We start from the raw sequence: 8,436 nt of genomic DNA, 5'->3' as shown, positions 1-8,436 counted from the left end.
TCCCCCTACAGGCTGGTATTATAATATGTGACTCTCTACCTCCCCCTACAGGCTGGTATTATAATATGTGACTCTCTACCTCCCCCTACAGGCTGGTATTATAATAATTACTCTCTACCTCCCCCTACAGGCTGGTATTATAATATGTTACTCTCTACCTCCCTCTACAGGCTGGTATTATAATATGTTACTCTCTACCTCCCCCTACAGACTGGTATTATACTATATTACTCTCTACCTCCCCCTACAGGCTGGTATTATAATATGTTACTCTCTACCTCCCTCTACAGGCTGGTATTATAATATCTTACTCTCTACCTCCCCCTACAGACTGGTATTATACTATGTTACTCTCTACCTCCCCCTACAGGCTGGTATAATATGTTACTCTCTACCTCCCCCTAGAGGCTGGTATTATAATATGTTACTCTCTACCTCCCCCTAGAGACTCGTATTATACTATGTTACTCTCTACCTCCCCCTACAGGCTGGTATTATAATATGTTACTCTCTACCTCCCCCTACAGGTTGGTATTATAATATGTGACTCTCTACCTCCCCCTACAGGCTGGTATTATAATATGTTACTCTCTACCTCCCCCTACAGGCTGGTATTATAATATGTTACTCTCTACCTCCCTCTACAGGCTGGTATTATAATATGTTACTCTCTACCTCCCCCTACAGACTGGTATTATACTATGTTACTCTCTACCTCCCCCTACAGGCTGGTATTATAATATGTTACTCTCTACCTCCCTCTACAGGCTGGTATTATAATATCTTACTCTCTACCTCCCCCTACAGACTGGTATTATACTATGTTACTCTCTAACTCCCCCTACAGGCTGGTATAATTATATATGTTACTCTCTACCTCCCCCTAGAGGCTGGTATTATAATATGTTACTCTTTACCTCCCCCTAGAGACTGGTATTATACTATGTTACTCTCTACCTCCCCCTACAGGCTGGTATTATAATATGTTACTCTCTACCTCCCCCTACAGGCTGGTATTATAATATGTGACTCTCTACCTCCCTCTACAGGCTGGTATTATAATATGTTACTCTCTACCTCCCCCTACAGGCTGGTATTATAATATGTGACTCTCTACCTCCCCCTACAGGCTGGTATTATAATATGTTACTCTCTACCTCCCCCTACAGGCTGGTATTATAATATGTTACTCTATACCTCCCCCTACATGCTGGTATTAATATATGTTACTCTCTACCTCCCCCTAAAGGCTGGTATTATAATATGTTACTCTCTACCTCCCCCTACAGGATGGTATAATAATATGTTAATCTCTACCAATCGATTGATCAATAGGTCGAACAATTAACCCCGGCCCCTCCCCCAGCCACTATGTGGGCGTGGCATATCACCTTGGGGGTGTGGTTTCGAGCCGGGGGTGTGGCCTATTGGTGAGGGGGGAGTGGTTTGGAGCTGTGGGCTTGGCCTATCACCAAGGGGGTGTGGTTTGGAGCTATGGGCGTGGCCTATCGCCAAGGGGGGGTGTGGTTTAAGGCTAGGGGTGTGGCCTATCGCCATGGGGGCGTGGTTTGGTGCTGGGGACGTGGCCTGTCGGCTTGGGGCGAGGGGCTGTGGTTTGAAGCTGGGGGCGTGGCCTATCGCCATCGGGGCGTGGTTTGGAGCGGGGGGCGTGGCCTGTCGGCTTGGGGGCGTGGTTTACAGCAGTGGGACTCAAAAATAGCAGATCTACAAGCTCGTAGATCATAGCTCTACGAACTTGTAGATCTGATATCGGCTGGGGGTGGGCGTGGCCTATCACCCCGGGGGGTGGGGTCTGAAGCTGTGGGCGGGGCCTATTGGCTTGGGGGCGTGGTTTGAAGCTGGGGGCGTGGCTTATCGGCGTGGGGGCGTGTTTTACAGCAGTGGGACTCAAAAATAGCAGATCTACAAGCTCGTAGATCATAGCTCTACGAGCTTGTAGATCTGATATCGGCTGGGGGTGGGCGTGGCCTATCACCCCGGGGGGTGGGGTCTGAAGCTGTGGGCGGGGCCTATTGGCTTGGGGGCGAAAAAATAGCAGATCTACAAGCTCGTAGAGCATAGCTCTACGAGCTTGTAGATCTGCTATTTTTGAGTCCCACTGCTGTATACCACGACCCCAAGCCAACAAGCCACGCCCCCAGCTCCAAACCACATCCCCATGGCGATAGGCCACGCCCCCAGCTTCAAACCACACACCCCTCGCCGATAGAGGACAAGCACACGGCTTAAGACCCCAATCCAAGGGGAAAGGCCACGCCCCCAAGCCGACAGGCCCCGCCCCCCGCTCCAAACCACGCCCCCATGGCGATAGGCCACGCCCCCAGCTTCAAACCACAGCCCCCTCGCCGATAGAGGACAAGCACACAGCTTAAAACCCCAATCCAAGGGGAAAGGCCACGCCCCCGGCTTGAAACCACGCCCCCAAGCCAATAGGCCCCGCCCACAGCTTCAGACCCCACCCCCCGGGGTGATAGGCCACGCCCACCCCCAGCCGATATCAGATCTACAAGCTCGTAGAGCTATGATCTACGAGCTTGTAGATCTGCTATTACTGAGTCCCACTGCTGTAAACCACGCCCCCAAGCCGATAAGCCACGCCCCCAGCTTCAAACCACGCCTCCAAGCCGACAGGCCCCCGCCCACAGCTTCATACCCCACCCCCCGGGGTGATAGGCCACGCCCAACCCCAGCCGATATCAGATCTACAAGCTCGTAGAACTATGCTCTACGAGCTTGTAGATCTGCTATTTTTGAGTCCCACTGCTGTATACCACGCCCCCAAGCCAACAAGCCACGCCCCCAGCTCCAAACCACGCCCCCATGGCGATAGGCCACGCCCCCAGCTTCAAACCACACACCCCTCGCCGATAGAGGACAAGCACACGGCTTAAGACCCCAATCCAAGGGGAAAGGCCACGCCCCCGGCTGGAAACCACGCCCCCAAGCCAATAGGCCCCGCCCACAGCTTCAGACCCCACCCCCCGGGGTGATAGGCCACGCCCACCCCCAGCCGATATCAGATCTACAAGCTCGTAGAGCTATGATCTACGAGCTTGTAGATCCGCTATTTTTGAGTCCCACTGCTGTAAACCACGCCCCCAAGCCGACAGGCCACGCCCCCCGCTCCAAACCATGCCCCCATGGCGATAGGCCACGCCCCCAGCTTCAAACCACACACCCCTCGCCGATAGAGGACAAGCACACGGCTTAAGACCCCAATCCAACGGGAAAGGCCACGCCCCCAGCTTGAAACCACGCCCCCAAGCCAATAGGCCCCGCCCAGAGCTTCAGACCCCATCCCCCGGGGTGATAGGCCACGCCCACCCCCAGCCGATATCAGATCTACAAGCTCGTAGAGTCCCACTGCTGTAAACCACGCCCCCAAGCCGACAGGCCACGCCCCCCGCTCCAAACCACGCCCCGATGGCGATAGGCCACGCCCCCAGCTTCAAACCACAGCCCCTCGCCCCAAGCCGACAGGCCACGCCCCAAGCTCCAAACCACGCCCCCATGTCGATAGGCTACGCCCCTAGCCTTAAACCACACCCCCTTGGCGATAGGCCACGCCCATAGCTCCAAACCACACCCCCTTGGTGATAGGCCAAGCCCACAGCCCCAAACCACTTCCCCCTCACCAATAGGCCACACCCCCGGCTCGAAACCACACCCCCAAGGTGATAGGCCACGCCCACATAGTGGCTGGGGGAGGGGCCGGGGTTAATTGTTCGACCGATTGATCAATCGATTGGTAGAGAGTAACATATTATTATACCAGCCTGTAGGGGGAGGTAGAGAGTAACATATTATAATACCAGCCTGTAGGGGGAGGTAGAGAGTCACATATTATAATACCAACCTGTAGGGGGAGGTAGAGAGTAACATATTATAATACCAGCCTGTAGGGGGAGGTAGAGAGTAACATAGTATAATACCAGTCTCTAGGGGGAGGTAGAGAGTAACATATTATAATACCAGCCTCTAGGGGGAGGTAGAGAGTAACATATTATTATACCAGCCTGTAGGGGGAGGTAAAGAGTAACATAGTATAATACCAGTCTGTAGGGGGAGGTAGAGAGTAAGATATTATAATACCAGCCTGTAGAGGGAGGTAGAGAGTAACATATTATAATACCAGCCTGTAGGGGGAGGTAGAGAGTAACATATTATAATACCAGCCTGTAGGGGGAGGTAGAGAGTCACATATTATAATACCAACCTGTAGGGGGAGGTAGAGAGTAACATATTATAATACCAGCCTGTAGGGGGAGGTAGAGAGTCACATATTATAATACCAGCCTGTAGGGGGAGGTAGAGAGTCACATATTATAATACCAGCCTGTAGGGGGAGGTAGAGAGTCACATATTATAATACCAGCCTGTAGGGGGAGGTAGAGAGTAACATATTATAATACCAGCCTGTAGGGGGAGGTAGAGAGTCACATATTATAATACCAGCCTGTAGGGGAGGTAGAGAGTAACATATTATAATACCAGCCTGTAGGAGGAGGTAGAGAGTAACATATTATAATACCAGCCTGTAGGGGGAGGTAGAGAGTAACATATTATAATACCAGCCTGTAGGGGGAGGTAGAGATTAACATATTATAATACCAGCCTGTAGGGGGAGGTAGAGAGTAACATATTATAATACCAGCCTGTAGGGGGAGGTAGAGAGTAACATATTATAATACCAGCCTGTAGAGGGAGGTAGAGAGTAACATATTATAATACCAGCCTGTAGGGGGAGGTAGAGAGTAACATATTATAATACCAGCCTGTAGGGGGAGGTAGAGAGTAACATATTATAATACCAGCCTGTAGGGGGAGGTAGAGAGTAACATATTATAGTACCAGCCTGTAGGGGGAGGTAGAGAGTCACATATTATAATACCAGCCTGTAGGGGAGGTAGAGAGTAACCTATTATAATACCAGCCTGTAGGGGGAGGTAGAGAGTCACATATTATAATACCAGCCTGTAGGGGAAAATGTCACCAAAGTGCTTATCTCAGCCCAAAAATGCTATTTTGAGCCACGATTTTTTAAAGAAAGTGGGTGTCAGTTTTGTCTGAAGGAAGGCATTGGGGCTCATGTATTTTGTGTTGGGCTCCTAAAACCCACTTTTAGAGACCTCACAAAGTCAGCAGCCACTTAGAATGTACTGGGAACAAGTTACAGGAAAATGTCACCAAAGTGCTTATCTCAGTCTAAAAATGCTATTTTGACCCAAGATTTTTTATAGAAAGTGGGTGTCAGTTTTGTCTGAAAGAAGGCATTAGGGCTCATGTATTTTGTGTTGGGCTCCTAAAACCCACTTTTAGAGACCTCACAAAGTCAGCAGCCACTTAGAATGTACTGGGAACAAGTTACAGGAAAATGTCACCAAAGTGCTTATCTCAGTCTAATAATGCTATTTTGACCCAAGATTTTTTTAAGAAAGTGGAAGTCAGTTTTGTCTGAAAGAAGGCATTAGGGCTCATGTATTTTGTGTTGGGCTCCTAAAACCCAATTTTACAGACCTCACAAAGTCAGCAGCCACTTAAAATGTACTGGGAACAAGTTACAGGAAAATGTCACCAAAGTGCTTATCTCAGCCCAAAAAGGCTATTTTGAACCACGATTTTTTAAAGAAAGTGGGTGTCAGTTCTGTCTGAAGGAAGGCATTAGGGCTCATGTATTTTGTGTTGGGCTCCTAAAACCCACTTTTAGAGACCTCACAAAGTCAGCAGCCACTTAGAATGTACTGGGAACAAGTTACAGGAAAATGTCACCAAAGTGCTTATCTCAGCCCAAAAATGCCATTTTGAGCCACGATTTTTTAAGGAAAGTGGGTGTCAGTTTTGTATGAAGGAAGGCATTGGGGCTCATGTATTTTGTGTTGGGCTCCTAAAACCCACTTTTAGAGACCTCACAAAGTCAGCAGCCACTTAGAATGTACTGGGAACAAGTTACAGGAAAATGTCACCAAAGTGCTTATCTCAGTCTAATAATGCTATTTTGACCCAAGATTTTTTTAAGAAAGTGGAAGTCAGTTTTGTCTGAAAGAAGGCATTAGGGCTCATGTATTTTGTGTTGGGCTCCTAAAACCCAATTTTACAGACCTCACAAAGTCAGCAGCCACTTAAAATGTACTGGGAACAAGTTACAGGAAAATGTCACCAAAGTGCTTATCTCAGCCCAAAAATGCTATTTTGAACCACGATTTTTTAAAGAAAGTGGGTGTCAGTTCTGTCTGAAGGAAGGCATTAGGGCTCATGTATTTTGTGTTGGGCTCCTAAAACCCACTTTTAGAGACCTCACAAAGTCAGCAGCCACTTAGAATGTACTGGGAACAAGTTACAGGAAAATGTCACCAAAGTGCTTATCTCAGCCCAAAAATGCCATTTTGAGCCACGATTTTTTAAGGAAAGTGGGTGTCAGTTTTGTATGAAGGAAGGCATTGGGGCTCATGTATTTTGTGTTGGGCTCCTAAAACCCACTTTTAGAGACCTCACAAAGTCAGCAGCCACTTAGAATGTACTGGGAACAAGTTACAGGAAAATGTCACCAAAGTGCTTATCTCAGTCTAATAATGCTATTTTGACCCAAGATTTTTTTAAGAAAGTGGAAGTCAGTTTTGTCTGAAAGAAGGCATTAGGGCTCATGTATTTTGTGTTGGGCTCCTAAAACCCAATTTTACAGACCTCACAAAGTCAGCAGCCACTTAAAATGTACTGGGAACAAGTTACAGGAAAATGTCACCAAAGTGCTTATCTCAGCCCAAAAATGCTATTTTGAACCACGATTTTTTAAAGAAAGTGGGTGTCAGTTCTGTCTGAAGGAAGGCATTAGGGCTCATGTATTTTGTGTTGGGCTCCTAAAACCCACTTTTAGAGACCTCACAAAGTCAGCAGCCACTTAGAATGTACTGGGAACAAGTTACAGGAAAATGTCACCAAAGTGCTTATCTCAGCCCAAAAATGCCATTTTGAGCCACGATTTTTTAAGGAAAGTGGGTGTCAGTTTTGTATGAAGGAAGGCATTGGGGCTCATGTATTTTGTGTTGGGCTCCTAAAACCCACTTTTAGAGACCTCACAAAGTCAGCAGCCACTTAGAATGTACTGGGAACAAGTTACAGGAAAATGTCAAAATAGCATTTTTAGGCTGAGATAAGCACTTTTGTGACACTTTCCTGTAACTTGTTCCCAGTACATTCTAAGTGGCTGCTGACTTTGTGAGGTCTCTAAAAGTGGGTTTTAGGAGCCCAACACAAAATACATGAGCCCTAATGCCTTCCTTCAGACAAAACTGACACCCACTTTCTTAAAAATACGTATTATAATATGTGACTCTCTACCTCCCCCTACAGGCTGGTATTATAATATGTTACTCTCTACCTCCCCCTACAGGCTGGTATTATAATATGTTACTCTCTACCTCCCCCTACAGGCTGGTATTATAATATTTGACTCTCTACCTCCCCCTACAGGCTGGTATTATAATATGTTACTCTCTACCTCCCCCTACAGGCTGGTATTATAATATGTTACTCTCTACCTCCCCCTACAGGCTGGTATTATAATATGTTACTCTCTACCTACCCCTACAGGCTGGTATTATAATATGTGACTCTCTACCTCCCCCTACAGGCTGGTATTATAATATGTTACTCTCTACCTCCCCCTACAGGCTGGTATTATAATATGTGACTCTCTACCTCCCCCTACAGGCTGGTATTATAATATGTGACTCTCTACCTCCCCCTACAGGCTGGTATTATATTATTTGACTCTCTACCTCCCCCTACAGGCTGGTATTATAATAATTACTCTCTACCTCCCCCTACAGGCTGGTATTATAATATGTTACTCTCTACCTCCCTCTACAGGCTGGTATTATAATATGTTACTCTCTACCTCCCCCTACAGACTGGTATTATACTATATTACTCTCTACCTCCCCCTACAGGCTGGTATTATAATATGTTACTCTCTACCTCCCTCTACAGGCTGGTATTATAATATGTTACTCTCTACCTCCCCCTACAGACTGGTATTATACTATGTTACTCTCTACCTCCCCCTACAGGCTGGTATTATAATATGTTACTCTCTACCTCCCTCTACAGGCTGGTATTATAATATCTTACTCTCTACCTCCCCCTACAGACTGGTATTATACTATGTTACTCTCTACCTCCCCCTACAGGCTGGTATTATAATATGTTACTCTCTACCTCCCTCTACAGGCTGGTATTATAATATCTTACTCTCTACCTCCCCCTACAGACTGGTATTATACTATGTTACTCTCTACCTCCCCCTACAGGCTGGTATAATAATATGTTACTTTCTACCTCCCCCTAGAGGCTGGTATTATAATATGTTACTCTCTACCTCCCCCTAGAGACTGGTATTATACTATGTTACTCTCTACC

Source organism: Gymnoscopelus braueri (assembly GCF_963280865.1).
Source record: "Gymnoscopelus braueri genome assembly, contig: SCAFFOLD_49, whole genome shotgun sequence".
Lineage (NCBI taxonomy): Eukaryota > Metazoa > Chordata > Actinopteri > Myctophiformes > Myctophidae > Gymnoscopelus > Gymnoscopelus braueri.
This window is presented reverse-complemented; position numbering follows the sequence as displayed.